This window comes from Thalassophryne amazonica, chromosome 11 (assembly GCF_902500255.1).
Source record: "Thalassophryne amazonica chromosome 11, fThaAma1.1, whole genome shotgun sequence".
In the NCBI taxonomy this organism is placed as follows: domain Eukaryota; kingdom Metazoa; phylum Chordata; class Actinopteri; order Batrachoidiformes; family Batrachoididae; genus Thalassophryne; species Thalassophryne amazonica.
Genome location: NC_047113.1, coordinates 102,331,404 through 102,348,619, shown reverse-complemented (window position 1 = coordinate 102,348,619; position 17,216 = coordinate 102,331,404). Strand labels below are relative to the sequence as shown.

The 17,216-nt window shown below is 40.3% G+C and overlaps 1 long non-coding RNA gene across 1 annotated transcript; it reads right to left on the bottom strand.

Moving 5' to 3' along the window:
- Positions 1 to 188: 188 nt before the first annotated feature.
- On the bottom strand, positions 189 to 14,479 carry LOC117519633. Its single transcript, XR_004563380.1, has 3 exons — positions 14,337 to 14,479; positions 12,792 to 12,806; positions 189 to 199 (listed from the first exon to the last, which is right to left on the bottom strand). It is a non-coding gene; the product is annotated as an uncharacterized LOC117519633 (long non-coding RNA).
- Positions 14,480 to 17,216: the final 2,737 nt, after the last annotated feature.

Sequence of the window (17,216 nt, the reverse complement as noted above, 5' to 3'; positions counted from 1 at the left end):
CTATCCAGGATTGGGACCAGGAAGCAGAGTTGTAGTCTTACACACCTCTGTGCAGCTTCTCTCCCCCTGCCATCCCCTCATTACCCCATCCCCGTAGAGATGGTGCCTGCTCCCAGACCACCAATAACCAGCAAAAATCTATTTAAGCATAAAAATTCAAAAAGAAAAAATAATATAGCACCTTCAACTGCACCACAGACTAAAACAGTAAAATGTGGTCTATTAAACATTAGGTCTCTCTCTTCTAAGTCCCTGTTAGTAAATGATATAATAATTGATCAACATATTGATTTATTCTGCCTTACAGAAACGTGGTTACAGCAGGATGAATATGTTAGTTTAAATGAGTCAACTCCCCTGAGTCACACTAACTGCCAGAACGCTCGTCGCACGGGCCGAGGCGCAGGATTAGCAGCAATCTTCCATTCCATCTTATTAATTAATCAAAAACCCAGACAGAGCTTTAATTCATTTGAAAGCTTGACTCTTAGTCTTGTCCATCCAAATTGGAAGTCCCAAAAAACAGTTTATTTGTTATTATCTATCGTCCACCTGGTCGTTACTGTGAGTTTCTCTGTGAATTTTCAGACCTTTTGTCTGACTTAGTGCTTAGCTCAGATAAGATAATTATAGTGGGCGATTTTAACATCCACACAGATGCTGAGAATGACAGCCTCAACACTGCATTTAATCTATTATTAGACTCAACTGGCTTTGCTCAAAATGTAAATGAGTCCACCCACCACTTTAATCATATCTTAGATCTTGTTCTGACTTATGGTATGGAAATTGAAGACTTAACAGTATTCCCTGAAAACTCCCTCTGTCTGATCATTTCTTAATAACATTTACATTTACTCTGATGGACTACCCAGCAGTGGGGAATAAGTTTCATTACACTAGAAGTCTTTCAGAAAGCGCTGTAACTAGGTTTAAGGATATGATTCCTTCTTTATGTTCTCTAATGCCATACACCAACACAGTGCAGAGTAGCTACCTAAACTCTGTAAGTGAGATAGAGTATCTCGGCAATAGTTTTACATCCTCACTGAAGACAAATTTGGATGCTGTAGCTCCTCTGAAAAAGAGAGCTTTAAATCAGAAGGGCCTGACTCCGTGATATAACTCACAAACTCGCAGCTTAAAGCAGATAACCCGTAAGTTGGAGAGGAAATGGCGTCTCACTAATTTAGAAGATCTTCACTTAGCCTGGAAAAAGAGTCTGTTGCTCTATAAAAAGCCCTCCGTAAAGCTAGGACATCTTTCTACTCATCACTAATTGAAGAAAATAAGAACACCCCAGGTTTCTTTTCAGCACTGTAGCCAGGCTGACAAAGAGTCAGAGCTCTATTGAGCCGAGTATTCCTTTAACTTTAACTAGTAATGACTTCATGACTTTCTTTGCTAATAAAATTTTAACTATTAGAGAAAAAAATTACTCATAACCATCCCAAAGACATATCGTTATCTTTGGCTGCTTTCAGTGATGCCGGTATTTGGTTAGACTCTTTCTCTCAGATTGTTCGTCTGAGTTATTTTCATTAGTTACTTCATCCAAACCATCAACATGTCTATTAGACCCCATTCCTACCAGGCTGCTCAAGGAAGCCCTACCATTATTTAATGCTTCGATCTTAAATATAATCAATCTATCTTTATTAGTTGGCTATGTACCACAGGCTTTTAAGGTGGCAGTAATTAAACCATTACTTAAAAAGCCATCACTTGACCCAGCTATCTTAGCTAATTATAGGCCAATCTCCAACCTTCCTTTTCTCTCAAAAATTCTTGAAAGGGTAGTTGTAAAACAGCTAACTGATCATCTGCAGAGGAATGGTCTATTTGAAGAGTTTCAGTCAGGTTTTAGAATTCATCATAGTACAGAAACAGCATTAGTGAAGGTTACAAATGATCTTCTTATGGCCTCATACCGTGGACTCATCTCTGTGCTTGTTCTGTTAGACCTCAGTGCTGCTTTTGATACTGTTGACCATAAAATTTTATTACAGAGATTAGAGCATGCCATAGGTATTAAAGGCACTGCGCTGCAGTGGTTTGAATCATATTTATCTAATAGATTACAATTTGTTCATGTAAATGGGGAATCGTCTTCACAGACTAAGGTTAATTATGGAGTTCCACAAGGTTCTGTGCTAGGACCAATTTTATTCACTTTATACATGCTTCCCTTAGGCAGTATTATTAGACGGCATTGCTTAAATTTTCATTGTTACGCAGATGATACCCAGCTTTATCTATCCATGAAGCCAGAGGACACACACCAATTAGCTAAACTGCAGGATTGTCTTACAGACATAAAGACATGGATGACCTCTAATTTTCTGCTTTTAAACTCAGATAAAACTGAAATTATTGTACTTGGCCCACAAATCTTAGAAACATGATGTCTAACCATATCCTTACTCTGGATGGCATTACCCTGACCTCTAGTAATACTGTGAGAAAGCTTGGAGTCATTTTTGATCAGGATATGTCATTCAAAGCGCATATTAAACAAATATGTAGGACTGCTTTTTTGCATTTACGCAATATCTCTAAAATTAGAAAGGTCTTGTCTCAGCGTGATGCTGAAAAACTAATTCATGCATTTTTTTCCTCTAGGCTGGACTATTGTAATTCATTATTATCAGGTTGTCCTAAAAGTTCCCTGAAAAGCCTTCAGTTAATTCAAAATGCTGCAGCTAGAGTACTAACGGGGACTAGAAGGAGAGAGCATATCTCACCCATATTGGCCTCTCTTCATTGGCTTCCTGTTAATTCTAGAATAGAATTTAAAATTCTTCTTCTTACTTATAAGGTTTTGAATAATCAGGTCCCATCTTATCTTAGGGACCTCATAGTACCATATCACCCCAATAGAGCACTCTCAGACTGCAGGCTTAGTTCCTAGGGTTTGTAAGAGTAGAATGGGAGGCAGAGCCTTCAGCTTTCAGGCTCCTCTCCTGTGGAACCAGCTCCCAATTCAGATCAGGGAGACAGACACCCTCTCTACTTTTAAGATTAGGCTTAAAACTTTCCTTTTTGCTAAAGCTTATAGTTAGGGCTGGATCAGGTGACCCTGAACCATCCCTTAGTTATGCTGCTATAGACTTAGACTGCTGGGGGGTTCCCATGATGCACTGAATGTTTCTTTCTCTTTTTGCTCTGTATGCACCACTCTGCATTTAATCATTAGTGATTGATCTCTGCTCCCCTCCACAGCATGCCTTTTTCCTGGTTCTCTCCCTCAGCCCCAACCAGTCCCAGCAGAAGACTGCCCCTCCCTGAGCCTGGTTCTGCTGGAGGTTTCTTCCTGTTAAAAGGGAGTTTTTCCTTCCCACTGTCGCCAAGTGCTTGCTCACAGGGGGTCGTTTTGACCGTTGGGGTTTTCATGTAATTATTGTATGGCCTTGCCTTACAATATAAAGCGCCTTGGGGCAACTGTTTGTTGTGATTTGGCGCTATATAAATAAAATTGATTGATTGATTGATTTTTGGCTGGACTGAGGAACTACACAAAATCTTTTTTTTTTTTTTTTTTTGATGGAAGTCCGAAGTCAGTGCACAGTGTTATTTCCCCCAGCTCTTTTATGTAAGATTCTGCCCCTTTCCAAAAACCAAACCATTGTATTCCTCATTTTGAATTTATCCAAGGTCACGTTAAAAACCAGGCCTAGGACCCTCACAGACAGTGTCCTTATTGTAAAAAGGCCCCTAAAATGAGTCATACATTACTTTTGTTTTATTTACCTTGTGGGCATCACAGTAGGTGTGATTTAGTCTCACATTTTAATGTTACTGGCTCTCACCAACAGCGGAAGATCTCCCTGTTTCTGAAATTTGCACATATGATGGAAGTGAAACTTAACGCTCAGAAACTTCCAGACAAATAATGCAGACAAACACTTGATAACTAACACAGAATAAGGAATTATCACAGATATTATCTAACAACAGCATCTCTGGACTCCACATCACAATTTGGACGTGTACTAGCAATGGAACACCAAAATGTAAGTCCCTTTTCTGTTGTTTATAAATTTAAAAAATGTCAAATGACAAGGATCTATTTTAGCCATTATATAAAACAAATAATGAATGGTTTTACATTCTTTCAATGGAAGGAATATTTAATTCGGTGAAAGCTGGAATGAGGCTTTGCCTCATTGAATGGTATTCGTACCAAATATCCGTACCATTGAACTCATAAACATTCATTATTTGTATACTATTTATTTAGTTAAAGCTTGCATTGGAGGATTATGCACCACGAAGTGGTAGGTCAGGGTTAACATGTTCACTCCATCAATTAGTGTGGATGTTTTCCACTCCTTCATTGAAATAGAATGTATTGCATAAATCCTGTGAATGACTAACAGTGGACAGTTTATCTGGTCGTGTGAAGCCTCTGTGTTTGGACCCAAATGGCCAATTCAGACCATCAACTACTAACTGAAAGAACCCCCCCCCCAGTATTAACATTCTGACACACAGCTTGAAGCTACTTTATGATAATAAATGGGGTGCATAATGCCTGAACAAAATTATCCTGAACAAATATTATAAATATTGATGAAAGTGACTTGTTCACGACTGCAACACCATCCATTCTTAATAAGAAAATGCCCCATTAAGCACCGAGCATGACCTCAGTACCGTCAGAATCACTTAATATCACTCTGAGCTGTGTGTTACAATCACACATTTAAGGACAGACTGTTTCTGCATTTATACAGTTGGCTTTTTCAGTTTGGCAGTCCATTATGTTGGAAAACGGAAGCTTCTGTGTTGCTCCTGCAACAATTATACTGTCAGAAATGACTCGAAATTGTTATGTTTGGGCATGAGGCTGTCCATATTTTACAGAAATGTCCCTAAGTAATTGGACTTTTTTTTTTCTTTTAGTTATTTCACCACAACAATGGAGCTGGAATGACACAATAAAGACATCTTTGTAACACAGACTGTCACCTTAAATTCAAGTGGTTTACCAAAAATATCACATCAACCAATTAGGAATTACACCCATTTGTACTCGAAGTGGCCCTTTTTCACAGTCCATAAGTAAATGGACAAACTAAATGGCATGATTTTTATGTATAAAAGTGATATTAGTTTTTTTTAGACACTATTGTGTCTTTTGTGGGTATGGACACATGAACATTTCAGTCACTGAATACATCTTGGACTTCATTTGCATCAATCATTAAGAAACAAACAGTAACCATGCAACCAATCCCTGACTTGTCTCAACAAAACTGGCTGCAAAGTGATCATTTACAGTGCATCCGGAAGGTATTCACAGTGCTTTACTTTTTCAGTATTTTGTTATGTTACCGCCTTTTTTCCAAAATGGAGTCAATAATTTTTTTCCCTTAAAATTCTACTCACAACACTCCAGAACAAGATGATTTTTTGTTTGTTTTTAGAAGTTGTTGCAAATTTAAGAAAAAAAATAAATAAATAAGAAAACACGTGTACATAAGTATTCACACCCTTTGTTAAATACTTTTACAATGTACCTTTGGCAGCAATTACAGCCTAAAGTCTTCTTGAATATGATGCCAGAAGTTTGGTGCACCTATCTTTGGGCAGTTTTGTCCATTCTTCTTTGCAGCACCTCTCTAGCTCCATCAGGTTGGAAGGGGGGAGCATCGGTGCACACTGCACAGCCATGTTCAGATCTCTTAAGAGATGTCCATTCAGATTAAGATTTTTTTAGGACATTCACAGAGTTCTCCTGAAGCCACTTCTTTGGTATCTTGACTGTGTGCTTAGGGTCATTGTCTTGCTGAAAGACAAACTGTCACCCCAGTCTGAGGTCAAGAACACTCTGGAGCAGGTTTTCATCCAGGATGTCTCTGTACATTGCCTGAATTCATCTTTACCCTCAATTCTAATGAGTCTCCCACTTCCTGCCACTGAAAAACATCCCAACAGCATGATGCTGCCACCACCATGCGTTAAAGTAAGGATGGTCCTGGGTTTGCTCCAAACATGACGCCTGATATTTATGCCAAAGAGTTCAATCTCTGTCTCATCAGACTAGAGAATTTTGTTGCTCATGCTCTGTGAGTGCTTCTGGTGCATTTTGGCAAACTCCAAGTGGGCTGCCATGCGCCTTTTACTTATGAGCACTTTCTATCTGGCCACTCTACCAGTCAAGCCTGATTGGTGAATTGCAGCAGACATGGTTGTCCATCTGAAAGGTTGTCCTCTCTCCACAGAGGTATGCCGAACCTCTGAACAGAGTGATCATTGGGTTCTTGGTAACCTCTCTGACAAAAGCCCTTCTTGTTGTGTGGGCCGCTGAAGAGGAGGTACTGCTGGCCCACCACCAGAGGGTGCCCTGCCTGAAGTGCGGGCTTCAGGCATGAGAGGGCGCAGCCGCCTCCCAGGAGCAGCTTGAGGTGACAGCTGTCACTCATTATTCATCTACCACCACATCCCATAAAAGCCGGGCAGCAACTCCACCTACCTGCCGAGAAATCTTCTTACCTACAAGGTAAACCTCTCAGCCATTTTTCTGTGCCAAACGCACGTGTCTGTTTCTGAGTTTTTTTGCAGGAGTTCCTGTTATCTACTGTCAGCTGGGAGCTGGGTTTGTGGTTAGTGGAGGAGTGACGTATTCACCCCTCACTCCAAACCGGATAAGTAGTACTTTCAGGCGCTGCACGAACTGTGTTCCTGTGTAGGATGTGGAAATTTTCCTACTGAAAGAAACTGAACTGTTTTGCTTATTGTTTTGCTGGGTGTGCACACACCCACCATAAACTGTCTTTGCTTCCTGCCAGCAGTACCAGATCTGACAGGTGGAGACGGTGGCCACCTGGGGACTCGGGACTTGGCGGCTCCAGTGCGCTCCAGATCCATTGGCAGGGGAAATCGTGTGGGACCCGGCCTGCCCACATGTTACCTTTGTATCATTGACTTTGTTGCAAATCTGCATTTGTCTGTATACCGTTGTGCACATTCCACAACATTAAATTGTTATACTTTTGACTTTCCATTGTCCGTTCATTTACGCCCCCTGTTGTGGGTCCGTGTCACTACACTTTCCCAACACTTCCCCCCTATTGCTCAGTTCAGACGGGCGGCCAGCTCTAGGAAGACTCCTGGTGGATCCAAACTTCCATTTATGGATGATGGAGACCAATGTTTCGGTACAATTACTCATATTTGTGCCTCAAGGCGATCCTGTCTTGGAGGTTGGCAGACAGTTCCTTTGACTTCATGCTTGGATTGTGCTCTGACATCCACTGTCAATTGTGGGGCCTTATATGTAGACAGGTGTGTGTCTTTCCAAATCATGTCCAAGCAACTGAATTTACCCCAGGTGGACTCCAATGCAGGAAATGTTTCAGGTGTTTTTTGTGGTTATTTACATGTAATAAGATGACGCACAAATTCTATTTGTAGCACTCAGAAAAAAACTATTCCTGTCCAATGCACGTCAGAAGCCCCCACAAATTGGACAGATATTGCACCTCAATATCCATGTGCATTTTTCACTAATCCTTGTTTTTGTAGCATTTTGTTATTGGTGTTGGTACAGTTGGTACAGACTGTCGTAACTGTGTTAGCAGCCAGGGGGACAAAAAAATAAAAAATAAATAAATAGAAAAAGGTCTTTTGGACTGGGGGGGAGGTGTTCCTCTACCTGAAATCCTGTGTTCTCCATGCCTGGAGCCTGCTGTGTGTTCCAGGACTTGCCGCTGGGGTGGAGCTCTGCAGCGCTGAGTCCTGGATAAGCTGAAAAAGAAGTGTGCGATCGGTGGGGTTGTTTCTTAATATTACTGTAATAATCCATCCATTTTCTGTACCATTTTACCCCAATAGAGGGACACTTTGGGCTAGAGCCTATCCCTGCTGTCACAGAGCATGTGGCCGGGTACACCTTTGACAGGTCACCAGTCAATTGCAGGGCTGGCATGCACATGACTACAAAACTTTTTTCAAAACTTTCATTTTCCTGATGTTGCATTTGATGAACCTTTACCCATAGATCGCTTTTTTTGAAGTTTATTTCATTGGATCTTGAAAAAACCTCCGGCACATAGCGCCACATCACTTTAAAAAATTTTACACAATACGATTTAAAAAAATAATGTAACAAGAAAAGAATTAACAAGTATCAAGAAATAACAAAAAAAAAAAAATAGAAATAAATATTGCTAAAATGTATTAATAAACAATAATTAAAAGAAATAAAAGATAAAGGTAAAATAGATAAAACTGAACACACCACTCAACAGTCTGCTGCCAAACTGGTGTCTAAACACTCTTTGTCAACCAGAAAAGTGTCACAGGTGCTTCAAAGTCTGGCTGAAGATGGAGTTAGTGTCCTAACACCATCACAGTCTGGAGTCTGGCGACGAAGAATCAGAGATGCAGAACAAGTTAAGAACCGCCTCATGGAACTGATCTCTGAAGAGAAATTTTGTTAGCATTTTGATGGTAAGAAAATTGACAATAAGGAGTACCAAGTTGTGTGCTTGAAAAATGACAGAAGAACATTACAACTTAGCATTTTGGCTTGTGACAGTGGAACTACTGCAGACATCTATATACCACTACAGGACCTGCTTGATGAGTACAATGCATGGAACAGTATTTAGATGATCATCTCTGACACAACAGCAGTCAATACTGGTCGCAAAAATGGTGTTGTAGCCAGGCTTCAGAGAACATTTCGAGACAAGAGATTCGATGAATCTCAATACATCGGCTGCCAACACCACATTCTTGATCTTGTTCTGCGACATGTGTTGAACGTCTTTTTTCCTATACGGTCACAGTCACCTAACATTAATTATGAGTTTACTGATGAGATTTTGGAACAGTATGATGATTTGCAAAATGCATACATGGGCATAGAAGTGATACCAGAGTATGAGAACCTTGGCTGGAGAGATGATTTTAAATTCCTTTTTGAGCTTTGTGAAAGCATACAAGTTTTACAAAACAGAGGAAAAATGGCCTTGCATCAAATGGCACAAGCTGCCATCACTTCACAGTGCCAGGTTTAACTCACGAGGAATTTTTTTACACTTATTGCATTTTTCCTTCTTGCAAAGTGGCGAGAACAGCTGAGGGCAACTTGCGATTTCATTGCAACTACATGGTCGCGGGCCTGGTTTTCTAACCAACACTATTCAGAGACGGATTATAAAGACCTGCTGTCAGTAATATCCAAACTTAAGTGTCCCAAAGCTGTGAAATGCTTCTCTACTCACTGGAAAAAGGAACCATCAGTGCTTGATGTGCCTCGCTCCAACATAGTAGCTGAGAGAGCCTTAAAGTTGATGGAGGAGGTTCGTTGTACTTGCAGAACAGACAAATACCTTAACTCATTGAGTGCCAGTCATTTTCAAAGTTCAGAACATCCCAGTGCCAGGATTTCTTCAGCATTTGAGTGTTTTTTCAAGACCCATAGAAAACTGAGTTCTATGTCCATGTCAACAACAAACATACCACAAGCAACGAAAAGAAATTGGCTCAATGATGCGTCTTTGGCGCAGGGTGTTACTATCGGAAAAGATGAGTTTTAGAGTCAATGGCATCGTGTGAGTTAACAGCAAATTTATTAACACTAATACACAAATCTGAAACACTAAACACTACAAATGCTATATGTACTCATTTTCATGTATTCCTCATGTGTATTATATGTAAAACTGACATGTTATAATAAAGAGTGTTTGAGCCACTAGGTGTTTTAATGTGAAATATGAAACTGTCTTAGGTGTGGGAGGTTTTTCAAGGTCGGGCAAAACCAAAGACATTTTTGTGAGTTTTAGGTAAAAGTTCATCATTTATAACCCCAGGCTAATAAATTTGAGATTTGTCATAACCCTAATGCACACCTATGTGCAATTTTAATGTTTCCAATTCATCTAACCTGCATGTCTTCTGGATGTGGGAGGAAGCCAGAGCAACTGGAGGGATCCAATACAAATGAAGGTGGAACAGAAAAGGCCCGGGGGGGGGGGGGGGGGGGAGCAATCCCACAGTCCTCTTGCTAGGACACAATAGTGCACTGTGGTGACCGTTACTGTTATCATTTAAACTAAAAATGAAATGTGCAATAGCATACAATTTATATGTCATCCAGGTTTAATTGTTTTCCTTGTTCTTGTTACGAATGTCAGAGTTGAGACTAATAGAACCCCAAATATGCAAGCCAGTCCAGATACAAGGGATGACTGTACCAAAAAAGAAAAAAAAATCCCAAACTTTAATAATCCGCACAGTGAAGGAAATCACATACACAGGTGCCGAGGGAGGGAACAACTAAAATACAGAGTCCGTACAACATACAGGACTTAGGGAAACCAGCAGGTGACACAGTGAGGTGATAACAACAAAAAGGCTGACAAGGAGTGTGACAAATCCAAACAGGTACTTACAACACTGTATTGATAAACTGATAAACTGTCAGCCTACAAAAGAAGATGGAAAATTACTGACAACAAAGAAGGTGAATAAAAATAACTAGGGTTGAGCCGATAAAGCAGTTTTTACAAGCACACGCATGATCCTAATAAAACTCATCAATATCTGTGCTCGTGCTGAAGGAAAATTCTCATTGGCTAACTGACTGTCTTCACGCTCTGTGATTGGCCAGTCACACACAGCGCCCGCCCCTCCCTACACAGACACATCTCACTGCAGCTTCTCACACACACACAGACAGGATCTCTCTCTGTGCTTGGCTGGATTCTGCCTCATGTTGCTCTGTCAGTACTTTTTAAAAGTTTTCTTCAGCTTGCCTCTTTTTCAGTTTGTATTATATTTATTTATTTGAATGCCCATGGGAGGCCAATAAGAGAAGGATTTTGCGAAATAAGGTCCACCTCTGTCATGCATATGTAATCCTGCTTGTATCCATTGTTCTGGGTTCTGGAAGAGTGGATCTTGTCTGTCTGAGAAGTTCTTGCAGGGCCCAGGCTTGATTATTTTTGCTGAGACTTTGATTAAATTTAAAAATGCAGAATAATTTGAGTTTGTACTTTGTAAGGGGCAGTATTACAGAAAGAACTGGGGGAAGATTTACAAAGGAGTCCTCTAACTATCCGGTTTCTGCTGACTGGGTGTCTCATAAAGTCTGGTGACCAACGTGTGATGATACCGTTTTAATCAACAAAACAAGATAAAGCAGATAAGCCACTGGGAAGTGCTGTCTCCCGAGTTTTGTAAAAGTTGGAGTCCAAATAGTAGGGTTGAGCAGGATACTCGTTTCAGACGAGTATCCGGTACGGATAAAGCATTTTTGACGAGCAAGAGCATGATCTGAATAAAACTCATCAATATCTGTGCTCGTGCTGAAGGAAAATTCTCATTGGCTAACTGACTGTCTTCATGCTCTGTGATTGGCCAGTCACACACAGCGCTCGCCCCTCCCTACACAGACACATCTCACTGCAGCTTCTCACACACACAGACAGGATCTCTCTCTGTGCTTGGCTGGATTCTGCCTCATGTTGCTCTGTCAGTACTTTTTAAAAGTTTTCTTCAGCTCGCCTCTTTTTCAGTTTGTATTATATTTAAAGTTACTTGAACTTGTTTCGTATCATACGCAGTGCTTTTGACAAGACAGAGCTGAAAACGGCTCCTGTCGCATCGGTCACTGCCTCCACTCCGGTCGGGTTTTTTAATTTATTTACTTATTTTTTAACCATTTGTTTGCTCTTCGTTTTGAGTGACATAAAGTCAGTTGGAAAACTTTGCTCCTATTGAACATGGTGCTTTTAAGAAGAACACAGTGAACAAGGCTGACATATTATTTCCCTGTTTGCCATCACTGATGTTTGCATGAATCACCAAGATCACAAAGATCATTATATCATATCTGACGCTTTCTCACTGCAGCTCATAAAAATAAAGTGGTCAGACAAACAACCTCTCTCTCCCTCTCACAGTCACACACAGACAGACAGTCATGCATACACAGACACACACACCTTAATCAATGTTGTTTAACTTTGTGTGGAAAAAAAAATGCCAAGAATGTTAGGTTGTAAAAATAAATAAATAATTGAAAAAAGTCACAGTTTGATCATAAAATAAAAAAAAGAAAGTTGTGTTGAGTATGACAACTCTTGTTCATGCATACTTTATAGTTCATAATTTCCTACTACAATGAATGTCAATTCTGAGGCTGTTCTGTTATTCATTCATACACTTTATAATATTCATGTTCTGAGTTCATAAAAAAAACTTGTTCTGCAAATAGTTCTCTTACTTTGTAATTAAAAACATTGATTTGAATCTCAATTTTATAAATAGTTTTCAAATAAATAATAAATATAGCAACTTCTGATCAATCCATATCAATTTCGGATTTAAAATAATGTACTGATTTATGTCCCAGCCGTTCCGGGTTAAAACACGCCCACCTCCGGTTTAGGCTCCGCCCACTACGAGGACAGATACAGATGCAGATAATTTAGATGGTTGAACAGATACAGATACAGATAGTGGTGTACTCGCTCATCCCTAAAAATAACTATAAATTAACCAAACCCGCGGCAAGCGAAATAACAAACAGAAATACGAGACAACCATGGAGGTGAGGGAATAAGACAAAGAATAAAACCAGGAGTTCAATAATGTCAAATGACCAATGCCAAACCCAAATCATAATGGGGATCCCAAAGAAACAGATAGAATGGTGGAGAATTGTAAGACGCACATAGAGTGGGTGGCGCAACCACAGGGGGACACACAGAAATGCAGACAGTATTAATGACAGGTGCACATAAAGGGAGGCATGAAGAACACACATATACTCCAAACGAGACACACTTACACATATGAGACCTATACCCACTCAGACAAACCTCAGACACAGATACGAAGCAGTAAGACAGACATGATCACATACACATTTCAAACAGCTGGGATATGCCCACACACAAACACAATGGCAGTTTTAGACTATGAACGCAGGGAGTCGGGAGACCGGTGCACACGCTGTCACATACACAGACTCGGACACACAGCAGGGAGGTAGACATGATCACACACACCCAGAGCAGACAGACAGGAGGTGTGAAGACCAGCAGCTCACAACAGAAAAGACATGGCCCAGAAAAAATACAAACCTCATGATCAGTCTGCCCAACAACAGTTCTTGAGTGAATATGTAAACCATAGTCATGTAATCTTGTATAATTGGTAAATGATACATTTACGGTAGAATCTTTTTTTTTTTCATATTTGTTTCTTTTTGTATGCAACAAGTCATTATCAGTGTCCTGATTGATTTGGTGTAGGAGAGATTTGGTGCTCTTTGATGAAATTAGAGAAAACTCAAATGTTTATGTATTGGTATCTGCATAGCTATTGGCCAAAATGAGTTTGAAAATTTGCCCATAATGAATATTGACCATAATCTCTGGGATTGACCATAATCCCATTGATAAACTGTTTCACTTATCAATGGGAAAAATCAACCAATCTTCAGTAATTATCATTGTCCATCATAAACAGCAGCAGCCACCTTTTCGTGTTGGTGACTGGTACTGGAATCCAGACTGGTACGTCTGAGCTGGATTATGGGTGATCACCAAAACAGACAGCGCTGCCCTGACCAGTCCAACTGGATGTAAGGAATGCAATTAAAACCTGCATCTTGTCATGATTTGGCTCTGCTCAAGTCTGGATTAGGATTTTCTGTCAGTCTTTCTTTATTAATTTCTTTTTGTCTGTCTTTTGATCATGTGTTTATTTTCCTTTTGTCACTAGTTTTAGTTTCTGTAACCACATGTTGAGTGTCATTCTTGTTTAGTTTAGTCGTTGGTCCACTGTCTTTGATTTTTGTTTTATGATTGCTTTTGTCACTGGTTTTACTTGCCAAGTTTATCACTGCAGCCTTTGGTTGAATTATTTTGTGTTTTATACTTTTGCCACTCATCAGTCCCGTTCTTCAACCTTTGATTTACTTGTTTTTTTCTTTTCAGTCTTAAGCATTTGTTGTACAGTATGATTCTGTTCATGTTGAGATTCCATTCTGCCTTTAGTTTTTGTTCTTTCTTTTTAGTCTCTTCCATTTGTTCAATAGCACAATTCTGTCATGCTGATTTTTCCATGCAGAATTTGGCTAGTTTTCTTCTCAGTCTGTTCGGGTGCTCGGCAGTCGGACTAGTTTCCGGTGGAGGTTGGCCTCCGCCAGGGCTGCACCTTGTCACCAGTCCTGTTTGTGATATTCATGGACAGGATATTGAGGCGTAGTCGGGGGGAGGAGGGTTTCTGGTTTGGTGGGCTCGGGGTCTCATGACTGCTTTTTGCAGATGATGTGGTCTTGTTGGCTTCATCGGCCGGTGACCTCCAACTAGGCCTGAGCGATTATGTGATCGTGATCGATGATCGTGATAAATTTCAGGTCGATTACGATGATCAGCTCTGAGCATATTTCTCGATTACACGTGCAAATTGTTGCAATACACATATAATACAGTTGGTGGCCCCAATGCAACACTACGATGCAAACCACCATCATACTCGATGAAGAAGACGCACATGGTCACATGCGTGACAACAGCCAATCAGAGACGACCTTTTACTTCTTCGCTTCTGTTTCGCGTTCTAAACAGCATGAGCGAAAATGGAGTTAAACGCGGAGCTGAGAGCAGCGAAACCACTGAGCTCAGTGAGTGAAACAGATGTCAGCCATGACTTGGAGTTATCCTCCAAAGATGACGCTATTGTTGGGAAGAAAAGTCACTCAACGTCGGTTGTGTGGCGTTGGTTTGGATATCTCCAAAGTGACGCGGAGCAAATTAAGCCGATGTGCAACGTATGTCGGCGGTCAGTGCCCTCAAAAACCGGCAACACAACAAATCTGTTTAATCATCTGAAGAAGTACCACCCAAGTGATTATACGGAAAGCATGAACATGCGAGCGGAGTCCTCACAGTCTGCCACTGCCTCCAGCACACGTAGCATTAGCAGTTCTGCCGCTTCGAGTGGTGCAGCCACCGAACCAAAGCAGCAATCAATCGTGTCATCTTTTGCAGCCATTGCGCCATATGAGCAACATTCTAAGAGGAGAAAAACTATTACACACGCAATTGCTTTTTGACTTGCAAAAGACATGATGCCTTTAAACTCAGTGGAGAAAGAGGGATTTAAGCATTTAATCAAAGTGCTGGACCCGAGGTACCAAATCCCTGGCAGAAAATATTTTTCTCAAACTGCAATGTCACAGCTTTATGATGAATGCCGAGGAAAGCTGGAGACTGAGCTTAAAGATGTGAAATACTTTGCAACTACCAGTGACCTTTGGTCAAGTCGCACATCGGAGCCTTATTTGAGTCTCACAATACATTACATTGACAAGGAGTGGGGTCTTCAAAGCAGGTGCTTGCAGACGGTGTATTTTCCAGAGGACCACACTGCCGAAATAATCAGTCAGGGGCTGGAGGACGCACTGGAATCATGGGGCCTGAGCCAAGACCAACTGGTGTGCATCACAACAGATAACGGAGCCAACATAGTAAAAGCTGTTGCTCTGAAAGGCTGGACTCGGTTGCAGTGTTTTGGTCACCGGCTGCACTCAGCTATAGGTGAGTAAAAAAGAAAGTTGTTCCATATTAATGTTTAGCTTTCAAAATAACAGAATGATACTGGTTATTATTTTATTGATTTACTATTCTTTCTGATGCTATATCTGTTTGACATATCACGTTTTTGGCTGTCCCTTAATAATTTTTGCTAATAGTTCCTGAATATTTTGAGATATAAAGTATTTTTCTAAATTTATGTGAACTGATATGATAGTGTTTATATTAAAAGTTTGTTATTATTATTATTATTATTTTGTTTTTTTTTTGTTTTTTTTTACTTTTACTTTTCTCCAGAGGGAAGCATGAAGGACAAGAGAATTGAGAGAGCCATCAGTGTGTCCGAAAAAGTGGTCAGTACTTTTTGTTACTCATGGAAAAAGAAAAGGGCACTAGCAGCTGCTCAAGATGAACTCAAACTGCCAAAGCACAGGTTGATTACAGAATCCCCTACCAGGTGGGGGTCTCGTCATGCCATGATAGCAAGAGTACTGGAGCAGGAGAAGGCTATTGCAAAGGTTTTATCAGATGATCGAAAAAACAGGCATCTGATTCCAACATGGCAGGACATTGATGTTTTGGAGTCTGTCCACAAGGCCCTAAATCCACTTGTTGACTTTACTGATGCCCTTTCAGGAGAAGCATATGTTAGTGTCTCTTGTGTGAAACCTGTCCTTCAGCTCTTCAATGAAGAGGTCTTGAAGCCAGCAGATACTGACACACACCTTACCAAGGCCATCAAGAGTTCAGTCACCAGCTACCTAAATGAAAAATTTGATGATGCTGCTACTGATGACCTCCTGTGCATGGCAACCCTTGTAGATCCTCGCTTCAAGATTTACTACATCCAGGCTGACAAAGTAGAGACTGTTAGGGCCAGTGCTGTCTCTCAAATGTTGGATGAATGGAAGACATCACACTGTAGGTCTACTACAGCAGTAGAAGCTACAACTTCAGCTACACCAGTAAAAATACAGAAGAAAACACTGGGGAGCTTTTTCAAAAAGCCCTACTCTGTTTCTACTTCTGGTCTAACTGACCAGCAGGCTGTTGAGGCAGAACTAAACAGTTATCTGCAAGCGCCAAATGCAGACAGTGAAACCAATCCGTTGGCATGGTGAAAGACCCACTCCGAAACATATCCCAAAGTTAGCCTATTGGCAAGGCAGTACCTGTGTATTCCTGCCACCAGCTCCCCCTCAGAGAGGGCTTTTAGTACAGGGGGCAGTATCGTGTCCTGCCACAGGGCAGCTTTAAGGCCAGATGCAGTAGACAGGCTCGTCTTTCTGGCAAAAAACCTAAGCCTAAGTCCTAAATAATGTGCACTAGATAATTTCAACATGTGTAATGTTTACAAGTTTTGCACATTTTATTCAGGTGTTTTGTAGCATGTAAGATGATGCACATTTGAAATAAGCAAAGATTTAACAGTGTACGCTATGTAGCATCATAACTTGAAAATGATGTTTACATATAATGGTTTTCATTATCCCTGAGGGGCATTTCCAAAAATACCGTTGAATGAAAATAGTTATATATATATATATATATATATATATATATATATATATATATATATATATATATATATATATATATATATATATATATATATATATATATATATATATATATATATATATTTTTTTT